General features: G+C 37.2%; 1 protein-coding gene across 1 annotated transcript in view; it reads right to left on the bottom strand.

Moving 5' to 3' along the window:
• Window positions 1-18,099, bottom strand: part of LOC147365924 (uncharacterized) — an 851,918-nt gene that overhangs the window by 594,908 nt on the left and 238,911 nt on the right. The window contains exon 2 of the mRNA XM_086317574.1: window positions 15,253-15,380. The gene's annotated coding sequence lies outside the window, so the exon portion shown is untranslated. The remainder of the gene's footprint in view (window positions 1-15,252; window positions 15,381-18,099) is intronic.

Genomic DNA, 18,099 nt, shown 5'->3' with positions numbered 1-18,099 from the left:
CACCACATAACCTACTCCCTCTTAGGCACCCCAATGGTTTGAAATTTCTTCCCATATTGAGATGAAATCTAACTTCATGTAACTTCCACCTATGGGTCCTTTGGAGCTACAGAGAATAAATTTAGTCTCTTTTCAACATTATTTTTCTTCAGTTAATGGAAGACAGCTATCAGTTGGGTAAGAGGTTTAAAAATATCCTATTAGTAAATGAGTTAGCTAAGGTTCTTTTCTGCAGTTATTGTGTATAATGTCCTAAAAATGTCAATTAAGTCGTCTAATGATGTTTTTATTTTTACTATATCTTTATATTTGCTAATCACAATGTGGATTTGATGATTTTTCTCTTTAATGATTTCAGATTTTGCATCATGCATTTTGAATCTTTACTAATAGGAGCATACATGTTTGAGATTGATATATCTTGCTGATGGATATATTTATTATTATAAAATCCCTCTTGATCCTTGATAATATTCTTTATCTTAAAATTTGTTTGATATATCTTTTCATTTTATTCTCTACAAACTTGTATCTTTATATTTAAAGTACACCATCTGAATATAGTTGGATCTTGATTTGTTCCTTATTTATTAACTGTTTGATTTTAAATTAATTTGATTATTCATGTGGCTAGATTGAATTGTACAATTCTTAAGTTTATTTTCTACTTGTCCTGTCATTATTTTACCCACATTTTAAAGGATACTTTATAGGTATATAGTTCTGCATTTTAACCCACTTACTACCTCAGCAATTTAAAGATATTTTTCAGTGTCCTCTGAATTCAGTTGTTTCTTATAATAGATTCAGTGTTCTTTTTGTGGTATTTGCCTTGTGTGTAATATGCTTTTTATTCAAGGTGCTCATAGCATTTTTCTCTTTTCTTGTTTTTTTACCTTTCATTATAATGTGCTTAGGTGTGATTTTCTTTGTAGTTATCCTATTTGAGATACCTGAACTTAAAGAAAATGTACGTTGAATTTTTACTTCAAATTTGAAAATGTTTTAGCAATTATGTCTTCAAATTTTTTGTACCTACTCAGTTCAGTTCAGTTCAGTTCAGTCACTCAGTCGTGTCCGACTCTTTGCAACCCCATGAATCGCAGCACGCCAGGCCTCCCTTTCTATCACCAACTCCCGGAGTTCACCCAGACTTACGTCCATTGAGTCAGTGATGCCATCCAGCCATCTCATCCTCTGTCGTCCCCTTCTCCTCTTGCCCCCAATCCCTCCCAGCATCAGAGTCTTTTCCAATGAGTCAACTCTTCGCATGAGGTGGCCAAAGTACTGGAGTTTCAGCTTTAGCATCATTCTTTCCAAAGAAATCCCAGGGCTGAACTCCTTCAGAATGGACTGGTTGGATCTCCTTGCAGTCCAAGGGACTCTCAAGAGTCTTCTCCAACACCACAGTTCAAAAGCATCAATTCTTTGGCGCTCAGCCTTCTTCACAGTCCAACTCTCACATCTGTACATGACCACAGGAAAAACCATAGCCTTGACCAGATGGACCTTTGTTGGCAAAGTAATGTCTCTGCTTTTCAGTATGCTATCCAGGTTGGTCATAACTTTCCTTCATCATCCTCCTATTCTTCTGAAACTCCTCTAAGTCTGAGAGCCCAACTGCAAATATTTAGGTGGTTGATATTGTTCCACAAGTTACTGATCCTATGTACATTTATTTTCAGGTTTTTTTTTTTTTCTCTCTGATTCTCAGACTGGATAATTTCTATTGAGTTGTTTTCCAGCTTACTGTTTCTTCTGCAGTCTCCAGTCTGCAAAAACCCACTGAAAGAATTTACTATCTCAGATATTGTACTTTTCTATTATAGAATTTTCATCTGATTCCTTTTTATAGTTTGCATTTCTCTACTGATATTGCCCATCATCTGATTCCTAATGTTTCTATTCTTCCTTAAGTCATTGAACACATTTTTAATAGTCATTTTAAAGTGCTTGTATTTTAATTCCAATATTTACCTGGCAGGCTACAGTCCACAATGTCGTAGAGTCAGACATGACTGAAGTGACTTAGCATGCAAGTATGTCCTCCTGGAATCTGTTAATGTTAACTTTTTTCATTTTCACCATTAATCCCACTTTTTCTCCTTTTGTGTATATCTAATTATTATTGACTATATGTTAAACATTATGATTGATATGCAGTTCATTGTCAGGATTGTGTTTTGTTTTGTCAGGTAATTATATTGCTGTTAGATCTTGCAGGCTTCCTTTCTTTTTAGCTGTATGTGCTAATTTATGTTTGCTTTTCCCTTAGACCAAGGGTGCAGCCTTACTTTATAGCATTACTCTGCAAAGTATTTCTTTCCTGACTGGCTAGACCTACAGCATCTCCTAGTTTTGAATGACTTTGTGTTATCCGTATTCAGCTCTCAATTTAACAGCAGGTACTCTCTTTTAGGCCTAATGAATCTTACTCTAAATCCAGACTTTAGCCAGGGACTTATAGAAATTCCTCACATATGTCTTGGACTTTCTATCTGCATTCTCCTTTTCTGCAGAGTCTTGTTCCAAATATACCAACTGGTTCAGAAACCCTGAAATCTCATCTCTGTTTTCTCAATCCATGAAGAGCATTGACTTCTGCTAAGCCCCTACCTCCATGTGTGATGATCAGTAACTTCCTTCAGGTGGAAAATGATTGTTTCTTCTTATGTGCTTCTGTTCTTTTTCAAGAACCACAGTCCTACATTGCCTGTCATCCAATACCTAGAAAACTTTCATCCATTTTTATCTGCCTTATGGCCGGCAACAAGTTTGATACTAGGCCCTTCATCATGGCCCTCCATCAATGGTCAGAACCCAGGTCCAGTCACTGAAATTTAAAATTTAATGCGTGGGCTTAAATATCAGAAGAATATAACTGGAGAGGACTAGTTAACTGTCAGATATATGTAAAAAGCAAATCTAAAATTTAAAAATTCTAAGCATAAAACACAAGGAGATTAAAAAAATGAAAAAAAAATTGACAAACATGGGACATAGAATTAGAATATCTGAGCTATTTAAATAGATTTACCATGAAATTAAAAGATGCTTACTCCTTGGATGAAAAGTTATGACCAACCTAGATATCATATTGAAAAGCAGAGACATTACTTTGCCAACAAAAGTCTGTCTAGTCAAGGCTATGGTCTTTCCAGTGGTCATGTATGGATGTGAGAGTTGGACTGTGAAGAAAGCTGAGTGCCGAAGAATTGATGCTTTTGAACTTTGGTGTTGGAGAAGACTCCTGAGAGTCCCTTGGACTGAAAGGAGATCCAACCAGTCCACTCTAAAGGAGGTCAGCCCTGGGTGTTCTTTGGAAGGAATGATGCTAAAGCTGAAACTCCAGTACTTTGGCCACCTCACGTGAAGAGTTGACTCATTGGAAAAGACTCTGATGCTGGGAGGGATTGGGGGCAGAAGGAGAAGGGGACGACAGAGGATGAGATGGCTGGATGGCATCACCAACTTGATGGATGTGAGTTTGAGTGAACTCTGGGAGTTGGTGATGGACAGGGAGACCTGGCGTGCTGCGATTCATGGGGTCACAAAGAGTCGGACACTACTGAGCAACTGAACTGAACTGAACCAAGAAGTGAATACATGGATAATTCTGAATTTTTTTTTTTTTTTAGAATTCATTAAAGACATCATCAAATTCAGCAGTCTCCCAGAACCCCCACTAGAGACTAAGGTGAAAGATCCACACATATATTCAAGGCAATGAGACTTTAAAATCACATATATGAGGAAATTTTTAAAATATACTTCTAATAACCTAAGTTAAAACTAATAGCAGTCCTTAGAAAACAGTTAAATTAAATGATAATGAAAACATGACCTATACAACTATATGCAACTTTGTGTGAGTGCTAATTCTTTTTAGTCTTGTCTGACTTTTTGTGACCCTATGGACTGTAGCCCACCAGGCTCCTCTGTCTAAGGGATTCCCCAGGCAAGAATACTGGAGTGGGTTGCCATGCCCTTCTCCAGGAGATCCTCCCAACCCAGGAATCAAACGCACCTCTCTTATATCTCCTGCATTGGAGGCAGATTCTTTACCACTTTTTGCACCTTGGAAGACATATGCAAATTTCATTATATGCAATTTTAATGAGTTAGTAAATAGAATGATTTAGACCATAAATTAGTTTTAAAAGGAAGGAGACAATAATTAATAATCTAGGCACCCATGTCAGATTCAAGCTGTGCCCTATATATATGTTTACTTAGTATTCATCATCCCTATGCATACTGAGTTTCTTACTATATGTAATTATCACTCTCTTTACTCGCCAAAGACTTTTATGGGCTGCTTGGAGCATGTATGGAATAGGCTGGACATACTGGAGAGTTGATATTCTCAGGAATAGCCTTCAGTCAGTGATTTTACCTACATATATTCCTTTGTACATATAATCCCCCAGCTACTGGGGAGGCACAGTCCTGGGGTATGTTTAAAAATAAATTTGAAATGTTAGACAAATGGAAAAATTTCAAGAACACTTCAAAACACCAAAATTCAATAAACTGATACAGCCAGGGTGGAAAACAGTGACTATAGCCCACCAGGCTCCTCTGTCCATTGTATTTGCCAGGCAGTAATACTGGAGCAGATAGCCATTCCCTTCTCCAGGGGATCTTCCCAACCTGTGGTTTGAATCTGGGTCTCCTGCATTGCATGTGAATTCTTTACCATCTGAGCCAATAGGGGAGCCCAAAACAGTATGGAGGTTCCTTGAAAACCTAAAAACAAAATTACCATATCACCCAGCAATCCCACTACTGGGCACATGCCCTGAGAAAACCATAATTCAAAAAGATGCTTGCACCTCAATGTTCCTTACAGAATTATTTACAATATCTAGGACACGGATTGATGCTTTTGAACTGTGGTGTTGGCGAAGATGCTTGAGAGTCCCTTGTACTGCAAGGAGACCAAACCAGTCAATTCTAAATGAAATCAGTCCTGAATATTCATTGGAAGGACTGATGCTGAAGCTGAAACTCCAATACTTTGGACACCTGATGCAAAGAACTGACTTATTTGAAAAGACCCTGATGCTGGGACAGATTGAAAGCAGAAGGAGAAGGGGACAACAGAGGATGAGATGGTTGGATGGCATTACCAACTCGATGGACATGAGCTTCTGCAAGCTCCAGGAGTTGGTGATGGACAGGGAGTCCTGATGTGGTGCAGTCCATGGGGCTTCAAACAGTCAGACACGATTGAGAAACTGAACTAAACTGACAGCATGGAAACAAACTCAATTAACATCAACAGATGAATGGATAAAGATGTGGTACATATATACAATGGAATGTTACTCAGCCATAAAAACAAACAAAATTGGATTGTTTGCAGAGATGTGGATAAACCTAAAGTCTGTCATACAGAGTGAAGTAGGTCAGAAAGAGAAATACAAACACCATATATTAACAGATATATGTGGAATCTATAAAAATGGTACAGATGAAACAATTTGCAGTGTAGGAATAGAGGTGCAGACATAGAGAACAGACATGTGGACAAGGGGGAGAGCATATGGGATGAAGTGGGCCATTGAGATATATAGACTACCATGGATAAAATAGATAGTTTGTAGAAATCTGCTAATAGCACAAGGAACTCCACTCAGTGCTCTTTGGTGATCTACATACATGGGATGAGGGTGGGTGGGACCGAGATCCAAGAGGGAAGGGATATATATGTGTATATGCAACTAATTTACTTTTTTGTATACGGAAACTGGGCTTCCAAAGTGGCATGAGTGGTAAAGAACCTGCCTGACAATGCAGGAGATGTAAGAGACGTGGGTTTGACCCCTGAGTTGGGAAGATCCCCTAGAGGAGGGCATGGCCACCCATTCTAGTATCCTTACCTGGAAAATCCCATGGACAGAGGAGTCTGGCGGGCTACAGTCCATAGGGTCGCACAGAGTTGGACACAACAAGCATTTTAGCATGCACACTCATAGCAGAAACTAACATGACACTGTAAGGCAACTATACTCCATAAAATTTTAATAAGAAATGAAATATCTGACTAGATATAGGCTCATAAACTTAAAAAAATAGTTAAAATGTAATTCCCTCTTCCATCTGTACATAAAAATCTAGATATTCTTATAGGTTTTACATTTAAGAACTAGTAATTCCATTCTTATATAAACTCTTTAAAGTTGTTGTGCTCATGCTTCATCATGTTTGATTCTTTGGGACCCTTTGGACTATAGCCCACCAGGCTCTTCTGTCCATGAGATTTTTCAGGCAAGAACATTGGCGTGAGTTGCCATTTCCTCCTCCAGGGAATATTCCCAACCCAGGAATCAAGACCCAGTCTCCTATGTCTTCTGCATTGCAAGAGGATTCTTTACCCTCTGAGCTATCAGGCAAGCTCCATATATACTGTTTAAAAAGATGCAATTAAGAGAATAAGATTCTGAATCATTCCATAAGCCTAGTATAACCAATAAAGAACACTAGGAGTAAAAAGAATTTCAAATTATAGAATCATAGTTTTTAAAATTCTAAATAAAATATTCATAAGCAAGCTAGGCTTTCCTTAAAAATGCAAGTTTAGTTTAATTTTAGAAAATGTAAGCCTATGAACTGTAAACATTAGCCTTCAATCACTATTAGAAAAAGCCTGTGTACAGCAACAAAGACCCATCACAGACAAAAAATAAAATAAATAAATCTTGAAAAAACAAAATGTATTCAATACATAACATTCATGAATAAGAAAGACTAATATTAATGGATACAGAAAAGATATTTTAAAATTCAGCATCTATTTGAACTAATTAAGAGAAATGTTAGTATAAGAGAACTTCTATAACATGATAAACATAATGCTGGGCAAGTAAAGCAACTTGCTGAATGAAATATTTAGTGTCAAGTTTAAATATATGGAAGATAATGCTTTACATTTAGTATTTAGCAAAAAATAGCTACTCATTTGAAAAATAAACCCCTAGTTCACCATGTTCATTTTTTATTGTGAAAATGGATGTTATTGGAAACCGAATTTTTTTTAAAGCACTTGTGATTGCAAGGTGCTAGATACATTGATGCTTATTATATTATTTTTAAAATTTATAACCATTAATATGACTGAAACATTGCATAGTAAAAGGTCAATTTTATTTTGGTTTCTTTGATTTTGTGAGTGATTATGTTTTTAGACTGATTTCACTCCTTTAGTAATAAGAGCCTATTAAATATAACACCATCAAGTTTTGTTTCAATTTTTTCCAATTTTTTTCACAGTTGATTTCTTACCTATTAATTTTGTATACAGTTTTTGATGTTGTAATTTTGGCATGGAGAAGTTTATTTTTTAAACTTTAGCAAATATGTCTTATCTCCCTTAAGAATTTCTTTTATTTTTTATTATAGTAGGTAAATGTTATCTGCCTAGATGGCAAGACCCTATTTATCTATCTGCTGCCTCCATCCTCCAGCTACTGTAAGCTTTAATGGTTCATGGCTCACAACTGCTTCTTCCCAAGAGAACTGCTCTCAACTGATTGGGAACTGCTTCCCCTGGGAGGTCACAGCTCTCTGCTGTAGGGGAGGTAGGACAGCCAATGACTGACCCCGCGAGGAATACAAAAGCGGTCCCTCGGCTTCAAGATGAAAGAAAGGTCCCCATTGTATTCAGCTGGAGTTGATGGACTCCAGCTGAAAATACGTTTCTTATTTTTTCTTATCTCGCATCCTCTGTCTTCCCTCATTCATTCATTCATTCATGGTAGCACCATGAAATGTAACAAATTACATGCAAATAGCAGTCTAAAGCTCTACCTCTAGGGAATCTAAATAAAATAATGATTATGTCTTCTGCATCTCATATTATGAATTTATCCACATTCACTTTTAGGTTTTTTTTGTTTTTTTTTTTACTTTGTATTGTACAATACATTATTGTATATGTTACTGATAGTCTCTTGTGTTCTTTCTTCCAAAATATCTTGGTTATTGATCAAATTATTAATATAACTACAAATTAATTTCACCTGAAACATACTTAAAAAACAGAAGGGAAAAATAATAAGACTGCTCTAACACCTAAAGCACAAACAACAAAATAAAAAATAAACAAGTGGGACAACATCAAACTAAAAATTTCTGCACAAGTAAATAAATGGTCAACAAAATAAAAAGGCAATTTATGGAAGAGAGAATATTTGCAAACCACACATATATGATAAGGGGTTAATTTCCAAAATATATAAGGAATTTATACAACTCAGTGGCCAAAAATACCCAAGCAATCTAATTACAAAATAGGCAAAGTGAATAGACATTTTCCCAAAGAAGATACTCAAATGACCAACAGATACACAGAAAGGTGCTTGCATCAGTAATTATCAGGGAAAGGCAAATGGGAAGCACAATGAGATATCACCTTAGACCTTTTAGAAAGGCTGTCATCAAAAAGACAAGAAAAAACAAGTGCTGGTGAGCATGTTGAGGAAGGGGAACCCTTGTACACTGTTGGTGGGACTATAACGTGGCTCAGCCACTACTGGTTCAAAACTACAAAAAACTTCTTCAAAAAATTAAAAATAGAACTACCACATTATCTAGCAATTCTGCATATATATCCAAAGGAAATGAAATCTGTATCCTAAAGAGATACCTGCACCTCCTCTATTCATTGCAGTATTATTCACAATAGCCAAAAACAGAAGTAAAAAACAGCAGATGAATGAAGAAGATTTAATATATATCTATATCAATGTTGATATAGATATATCATTTAGCTTACAAAAAAGAAGGAAATCTTGCTATTTGCAACAACAAGAATGGAACTTGAAGGCATTAAGTGAAATTTGTCAGAGAAAGACAAATACCGTATGATGTTACATATAGAAATAAAAAACTCATAGAAACAGGAAACAGATTGGTTGCTGCCAGAGGCAGAGGGTAAGTGATAGGGGAATTGGTGAAGGAGTCAAAAAAGCACAAACATTTATTTATAAGTTCTGAGGATTTATTATACAGCATGTGAAAGTGAAGTCGCTCAGTCGTGTCCGACTCTTTGCGACCCCATAGACTGTAGTCTACCAGGCTCCTCCGTCCGTGAAATTTTCCAGGCAAGAGTACTGGAGTGGGTTGCCATTTCCTTCTCCAGGGGATCTTCCCAACCCAGGGATTGAACCCTGGTCTCCTGCATTGCAGGCAGACGCTTTAACCTCTGAGCTACCAGGGAAGGGAAATAATATACAGCATAGTATCTATAATTAACAATACTACACTAATATTTGAAAGTTTCTAAGAGAGTAAATCTCAAAAATTCTCATCACATGAAAAAAATGCAATTATGTGAGCTGATGGATGTTAACTAAAAATATTGTGGTGATCATTTCTCAATATATAAATATATCAAATCATTTTTGTGGTACATCTCAAATTTATACAGCATTATATGTCAGTAATATTCCAGTAAGGTAAAAAAAAAAAAAAAAAAGGAAAGCACAAAATAGGTATTGAGATTAAGATTTTTATCAAGTCTTTAAAACGTAGGTGACCCCAAAAAACAACTAAGCTAGCCTAACAGGAAACAGAAATTTATTGGCCCATAAAATCCAAGAAAGAACTAAACATCCAAATGCAAAAAAAGGGAAATATGCAGATAGGTCTTATGTGACACTTAAACTAAATGTACATTAAAGATGGTAAGGCAGAGTTTATTTAGGACCATCACAATAGGTATGGGGACCATTGCAACAGTATTTATCAGTGGAGGAGATACACTGAGCTCATGTCTGAATATAGCACAGGCAAGTGGGAATGTCTTCAAGACCTTATAGGTCCTCAAGACCTATGAGAATTCTGACAGGCAAACTCGGGTTATCAGACATCACCTGGGGAACTGTGCAGGATGAGGAACCATGCAGGATGAGGAACCTGATCAGACTCTGAGGGAGATTTGATATCAAAGGTGTGGACTGGGGGCGGGGTGAAAGTGAAACCTGCTCAGTAGTGTCTGACTCTTTGCAACCCCATGGACTGTACAGTCCACAGAATTCTCTAGGCCAGAATACTGGAGTGGGTAACTGCTCCCTTCTCCAGTGTATCTTCCCAACACAGGGATCGAACCCAGGTCTCCCGCATTGCAGGTGGATTCTTTACCAGCTGAGTCACCAAGGAAACCCAGGTTTGGGGTAAGATTACACTGACTTTGCAGGGTTCTTGCTAAAACTAGATTTATAAGGAAGTGCTCAAATGAGCCTAGGAGGTGTTTCGGGAGCCTGATGAAAGTTTGGTTAAGCAAGGAATCTCTTTCACACTAATTAATATTCACCAAAGGGCTCACCTCCCCATCTCTTCCATATCCATCTCTTTATTGTCTGTTTTGTTTCTCTGCAGCCTGGTTTTCTCACATGACATGAACATCCCACATCCTGTTTTCCAGCCACCAGGGAAACACTGATACTCTTCATCAGATTCTGTATATGTATGTGTGTGTGTGTATATATATATATATATATATATATATATATATATAATCTTATAAAGACATTTGTTCGGCTTAAGATGGATCAGGTTTCTGCCTCTGAACCAATCAAATATGTCCTGAAATGCCCATTCTTAAGGTTTTACAAGTGCAAGAACAGTTGAGGAGGTGAAGGGGTAGGATGTGTCTATTGACTAGAGGTGACATAGGTATTCAATGTTCTCTGTTACAAGTTCTTTCTCATATGAGTAATTTCCCTACAGCCTTCACCTTTATCTTGTGTGCAGCTGACCAGAGTATCTTCTGAAATCCCTAATTAATTTACGTGTGGTTTGAACCAGATATTTTTCTGTAGGAGCTATCTGGAAGCAATAACATGGCACAAGAAACCAAAACTGATGACCCAGTGCTAAACAGAAGGAAGAATGAACCAATTCTAAATACTGATCAGTGCTTATATCTTTATCTTTTATAATAGTCTCATTAAAATATGATTTTAAAAAACACATATCTTTGACTTTTTGAAGTTTAGTCAATTGTCTGATGTTAAAAAAAAAGAATGTAATTATTTTGACACATTCTTCATTTATATTTGAGTCCCAGGCAAAAGTACAACATATCTAGACTTCCAGAAAGTTCTTTAATTCCTGAAATCCTGAGATTGAAAAGTTACAGGATACAAAGTAAAAATTTGTTGAAAGGTCTTCATTATGTTTAAATTAAACAGAAGAAAGAGTTGATTAGATGTAAAGAAGACCTAAATGAGCTGAGTCTATGACTGTGAAATAGATTCCCTAAGGGCAGCCTCTCAAAGGAGTCTTCCAAAACTACCTACGCGAAAATTCTTTTAGGTAAAGACTGCACATTTTTTCCATTACCTAACAATGTTGGAAAAGCAGAGCATATGAATCAGAAATGAATCTTTCAAAACTATACGGCATTATGATCCTGAGTTTCTATTCTCATCTAAGTAAATTTTCTTTTTTTTTTTTAAATTTTATTTTATTTTTAAACTTTACATAATTAGTTTTGCCAAATATCATAATGAATCCGCCACAGGCATACATGTGTTCCCCATCCTGAACCCTCCTCCCTCCTCCCTCCCCACACCATCCCTCTGGGTCGTCCCAGTGCACCAGCCCCAAGCGTCCAGTATCGCGCATTGAACCTGGACTGGCAACTCGTTTCTTACATGATATTCTACATGTTTCAATGTCACTCTCCCAAATCTTCCCACCCTCTCCCTCTCCCACAGAGTCCATAAGACTGTTCTATACATCAGTGTCTCTTTTGCTGTCTAGTCCTTGGCACAGAAATGTTTTTGCAAACTTGGCTGAGAATCCAAAATGCAGTACAAAGATGCAATCTAAAAAATGACAGAATGATCCCTGTTCGTTTCCAAGGCAAACCATTCAACATAACAGTAATCCAACTCTATGCCCTGACCAATAATGGTGAGACAGCTGAAGTTGAACACTTCTATGACGACCTACAAGATCTTCTAGAACTCACCCCCCCCAAAAAAAAAAAAAGATGTCCTTTTCATCATAGAGGACTGGAACGCAAAAGTAGGAATGAAGAAACCCCTGGAGTAGCAGGCAATTTTGGCCTTGGAGTACAGAACAAAGCAGGGCAAAAGCTAATAGAGTTTTGCCAAGACAATGCACTGCTCATAAAAAACACTGTCTTCCAAAAACACAAGAGAAGACTCTACACATGGACATTACCAGATGGTCAACACTGAAATCAGATTGATTATATTCTTTGCAGCCAAAGATGGAGAAGCTCTATACAGTCAGCAAAAACAAGACTGGGAGCTGACTGTGGCTCAGATCACGAGCTCCTTATTGTCAAATTCAGACTTAAGTTGAAGAAAGTAGGGAAAACCACAGAGCATTCAGGTATGGCCTAAATCAATTCCCTTACGATTACACAATGAAAGTGAGAAATAAATTCAAGGGATTAGATCTGATAGAGTGCTTGAAGAACTATGGATGGAGGTTCATGACTGTACAGGAGACAGGGATCCAGACCATCCCCAAGAAAAACAAATGTAAAAAAGTAAAATGGCTGTCTGAGGAGGGCTTGCAAAGAGCTATGGAAAGAATAGAAGCCAAAAGCAAAGGAGAAAAGGAAAGATATATCCATTTGAATGCAGAGTTCCAACGAATAGCAAGGAGAGATAAGAAAGCCTTCCTCAGTGATCAGTGCAAAGAAATAGAGGAAAACAATAGAATGAGAAAGACTAGAGATCTTTTCGAGAAAATTAGATATACCAAGGGAACATGTCATGCAAAGATGTTCTCAATAAAGGACAGAAATGGTATGCACCTAACAGAAGCAGAAGACATTAAGAAGAGGTGGGAGGGGGAGCACATGTATACCTGTGATGGATTCATTTTGATGTTTGGCAAAACTAATACAATTATGTAAAGATTAAAAATAAAATAAAATTTAAAAAAAAAAAAAACAAGAGATGGCAAGAATACACAGAATAACTAAACAAAAAAGATTTTCATGACCCAGATAATTACTATGGTGTGATCACTCACCTAGAGCAGACATGTGAGCAGACTTCACATGAATGTGAAGTCAAGTAGACTTTAGGAAGCATCACTACGAAAAAGCTAGTGGAGGTGATGGAATTCCAGTTGAGTTCTTTCAAATCCTAAAAGATGATGCTGTGAAAGTGCTGCACTCAATATGCCAGCAGATTTGGAAAACTCAGCAGTGGCCACAAGACTGGAAAAGGTCAGTTTTCATTCCAATCCCAAAGAAAGGCAATCCCAAAGAATGCTCAAACTACCACACAATTGTACTCATCTCACATGCTAGCAAAGTGATGCTCAAAATTCTCCAAACCAGGCTTCAACAGTACATGAACAATGAACTTCCAGGTGTCCAAGGTAGATTTAGAAAAGGCAGAGGAACCAGAGATCAAATTGCCAAAACATCCGTTGGATCTTTGTAAAAGCAAGACAGTTCTAGAAAAACATCTACTTCTGTTTTATTGACTATGCCAAAGCCTTTGACTGTGTGGATCACAACAAACTGTGGCAAGTTCTTAAAGAGATGGGAATACCAGACCACCTGACCTGCCTCTTGAGAAATCTGTATGCAGGTCAGGAAGCAACAGTTAGAACTGGACATGGAATAACAGACTGATTCCAAATTGGGAAAGGAGCATGTCAAGACTGTAATTGTCACCCTGTTTATTTAACTTATAAGCAGAGTACATCATGAGAAATGCTGGGCTCTATGAAGCACAAGCTAGAATCAAGATTGCCGGAGATTGATCAATAACCTCAGATATGCAGGTGACACCACCATTATGGCAGAAAGTGAAGAACTAAAAAGCTTCTTGATGAAAGTGAAAGAGGAGAGTGAAAAAGTTGGCTTAAAGCTCAACATTCAGAAAACTAAGATCATGGCATCCATTCCCATCACGTCATGGCAAATAGATGGGGAAACAATGGAAACAGTGACAGACTTTATTTTGAGGGGCTCCAAAATCACTCAAATGGTGACTACAGCCATGAAATTAAAGGACACTTACTCCTTGGAAGAAAAGTTATGACCAACCTAGACAGCATTTTAAAAAGCAGAGACATTACTTTGCCAACAAAGGTCCAACTAGTCAAAGCTATGATTTTTCCAGTAGTCAGGTATGGATGTGAGAGTTGGACTATAAAGAAGGCTTAGTGCTGAAGAATTGATGCTTTTGAACTGTGGTGTTGGAGAAGACTCTTGAGCGTCCCTTGGACTGAAAGGAGATCCAACCAGTCCATCCTAAATGAAATCAGTCCTGAATATTCATTGGAAGGACTGATGTTGAAGCTGAAACTCCAATACTTTGGCTCCCTGATGCAACGAACTGACTCATTTGAAAAGACCCTGATGCCGAGATAGATTGAAGGCAGGAAGAGAAGGGGACAACAGAGGATGAGATTGTCCAATGGCATTACTAACTCAATGGACCTGAGTTTGAGTAAACTCTGGGAGTTGGTGATAGACAGGAAGGCCTGGCGTGATGCAGTCCATGGGGTCTCAAATAGTCCGACATGACTGAACGACTGAACTGAACTGAACTGAAACTTGGTCAGGCTGCCACTTCTCTACTAGCTCTTGCCAGGCTTAGCAAGCACGTGAAGAATGAAGACTTGGCTGGAAAATGCTCCCTAAGCAAATGTCCAGTGGCTTAAAATTAGGCCACATTCAATATTCTAGACAAATTGCATTATCTCTTAACTGTTTAAAAAGTATAGCTTTTTAAAGACCTATGGACTATCTGCTCTTTTAGCCACAGTTTGTAGAATTTTTATTCTTAGATTTTCCTATGTTCATGGTATCTTACAATTTTCTGAACACTCAAAATAGTTCATAGACTCTGGTCATAGATGTCTACTTATTTGTTTTCTGGCTTAATCTATTTAGACTTAAGGCTCCTATGTTTCTCTGAAGTGAAGTGAAAGTCGCTCAGTTGTATCCGACTCTTTGCAACTCCAGGGACTGTAGCCTCCCAGTCTCCTCTCCAGGTAAGAATATTGGAGTGGGTAGCCTTTCCCTTCTCTAGGGGATCTTCCCAATTCAGAGATCGAACCCTGGTCTCCTGCATTTCAGGCATATTCTGTACCATCTGAGCCACTAGGGCAGTGCCCTATGTTTTTCTCCCATTGGGTAACTGAATACACTTTATTCACTATCTCTCCTGGATCACAGAACTTTTGACTCTTGTTAATTTCTTGACTCATTTACTAGATTTACTGTAACATCCCACTTACCTTGATTTCTGGGTTCACATACATGTTGGTGGGTTCCCCCTGTCCACCCCATGACCTCTGTCTTGTTCTCACTCTTTGTTTCAGAGTTATTTTAATCACATCTTCATATAGATTATATAATGGGCCAACTGGAAGAAATGTATAAAGCGGTTAATGAAAGAATTAACAACTATTTACTGATAACTTACATATCTCTGCATTTTGCCACATAACAGGTACATATTTCAGATCACACAACATGAAGAAACTTGAAGGCCCTTGGGCTAAGAATGCTGCAATGATAGAGTTGTTTTGTTGGTGTGAAGGAAATAAGTTGTTAATAGGAAGCTAGTGACCACAGAAAATAAGCAAAAATTTCCCTTGGTAGTTTCTGATAAATTTTCCTTTAAAAAAGTACTATTAGAGGACCAAATTACATCATCTGTAAATATTTTAGGCTGTGGCCACAGGAAGTTTGTTTTAACAGACAATATATTTAAACTGGGCTAAAGGGGAGATTCTTTTTTTTTTTTTTTTTTGTACAGTTCTGTGTATTCTTGCCACCTCTTCTTAATGTCTTCTGCTTCTGTTAGGTCCATACGATTTCTGTCCTTTATCGAGCCCATCTTTGCATGAAATGTTCCCTTGGTATTTCTAATTTTCTTGAAGAGATCTCTAGTCTTTCCCATTCTGTTGTTTTCCTCTATTTCTTTGCATTGATCACTGAGGAAGGCTTTCTTATCTCTCCTTGCTATTCTTTGGAACTCTGCATTCAGATGCTTATACCTTTCCTTTTCTCCTTTGCTTTTCACTTCTCTTCTTTTCACAGCTATTTGTAAGGCCTCCTCAGGCAGCCATTTTGTTCTTTTGCATTTCTTTACCATGGGGATGGTCTTGATCCCTGTCTCCTGTACAATGTCACGAACCTCCATCCATAGTTCATCAGGCACTCTGTCTATCAGATCTAGTCCCTTAAATCTATTTCTCACTTCCACTGTATAATCATAAGGGATTTGATTTAGGTCATACCTGAATGGTCTAGTGGTTTTCCCTACTTTCTTCAATTTCAGTCTGAATTTGGCAATAAGGAGTTCATGATCTGAGCCACAGTCAGTTCCCGGTCTTGTTTTTGCTGACTGTATAGAGCTTCTCCATCTTTGGCTGCAAAGAATATAATCAATCTGATTTCAGTGTTGACCATCTGGTGATGTCCATGTGTAGAGTCTTCTCTTGTGTTGTTGGAAGACAGTGTTTGCTATGACCAGTGCATTCTCTTGGCAAAACTCTATTAGTCTTTGCCCTGCTTCATTCTGTATTCCAAGGCCAAAATTGCCTGTTACTCCAGGTGTTTCTTGACTTCCTACTTTTGCATTCCAGTCCCCTATGATGAAAAGGACATCTTTTTTGGGTGTTAGTTCTAAAAGGTCTTGTAGGTCTTCATAGAACCGTTCAACTTCAGCTTCTTCAGCATTACTGGTTGGGGCATAGGCTTGGATTACCGTGATATTGAATGGTTTGTCTTGGAAATAAACAGATCATTCTGTCATTTTTGAGACTGCATCCAAGTACTGCATTTCGGACTATTTTGTTGACCATGATGGCTACTCCATTTCTTCTAAGGGATTCCTGCCCACAGTAGTAGATATAATGGTCATATGAGTTAAATTCACCCATTCCAGTCCATTTTAGTTAGCTGATTCCTAGAATGTTGACATTGTTCATTGGAAGGACTGATGCTGAAGCTGAAACTCCAATACTTTGGCCACCTCATACGAAGAGTTGACTCATTGGAAAAGACCTTGATGCTGGGAGGGATTGGGGGCAGGAGGAGAAGGTGACAACAGAGGATGAGATGGCTGGATGGCATCACCGGCTCGATGGACATGAGTTTGAGTGAACTCCAGGAGTTGGTGATGGATAGGGAGGCCTGACATGCTATGATTCATGGGGTCACAAAGAGTTGGACACAACTGAGTGACTGAACTGAACTGAACTGAAAGGGGAGATCCTAGTAGGGAGTTGAAAATGAGACTATTTCCAAATTTATGCTTGGGAGTATAATTTTGCCCTCCTAGACATAAAAAGAAACCTAGAGAGACTCTTCGGGAGAAACTATTTACACAATGTTTAATTCTAGGAAGCACACTTACACCATATTATAGCTAACCTCTGGAACATAAGAAACAACTAAAACAAACTGGGACTATAGTTCCAGTTATAGCCAACAATATTACCTTTGTCTCTGGTATAAAATAATGCCAAAACTCAGATCCTAAATATGATGAACTATTTCTCCTGTCCAGTACACTTCTATACCACTATATAAATGGCTTTTAAACATTAACCATAAAAGTAATATTTTCATTAAATACATAAAGTAATTGAATTTTATAGATTTCAAGTAATTCTACTTTTAAAATTTTAAAAAGATCTTTCTTATTGTAAAAGCTATATATATTCACTGTAGAAAATTTTGAAAAACATAACTAAAAATATTAATTTTATTTCTTAAATGTAACTATCACTGTATCATCAAATCAATTTGATGATATAAAAGTACTATTATATCACCCAATTAACTTATATATAAATGTTTATTCCTCTGGTTATTTAATACAAATACAAATTAATTTGGTGATGTAGTCATCTAAATTTCCTGTTTACATTATATATGAAATAATATTTTCCAATATAATTAATATTCTCTAAAATACAAGTATGATGATTATAAAATATCTATTCTATAGATACATAGTAATTTATTTTACCTTTCCCCAAATATTGGGCACTTAGGATATTTCCAGTTTTGTAGTATAAATACTATGATGATTACCATTTGGAAAATAAATATTCATATATATTTGATTT

The sequence above is a fragment of the Bos grunniens genome, chromosome 9 (genome assembly GCF_055505025.1).
Source record: "Bos grunniens cultivar Pamir isolate PY7600 chromosome 9, Bosgru_T2T1.0, whole genome shotgun sequence".
NCBI classification, from domain to species: Eukaryota; Metazoa; Chordata; class Mammalia; order Artiodactyla; family Bovidae; genus Bos; species Bos grunniens.
Note: the sequence above shows the minus strand (reverse complement) of the source record. Positions and strands in the feature narration are given on the sequence as shown.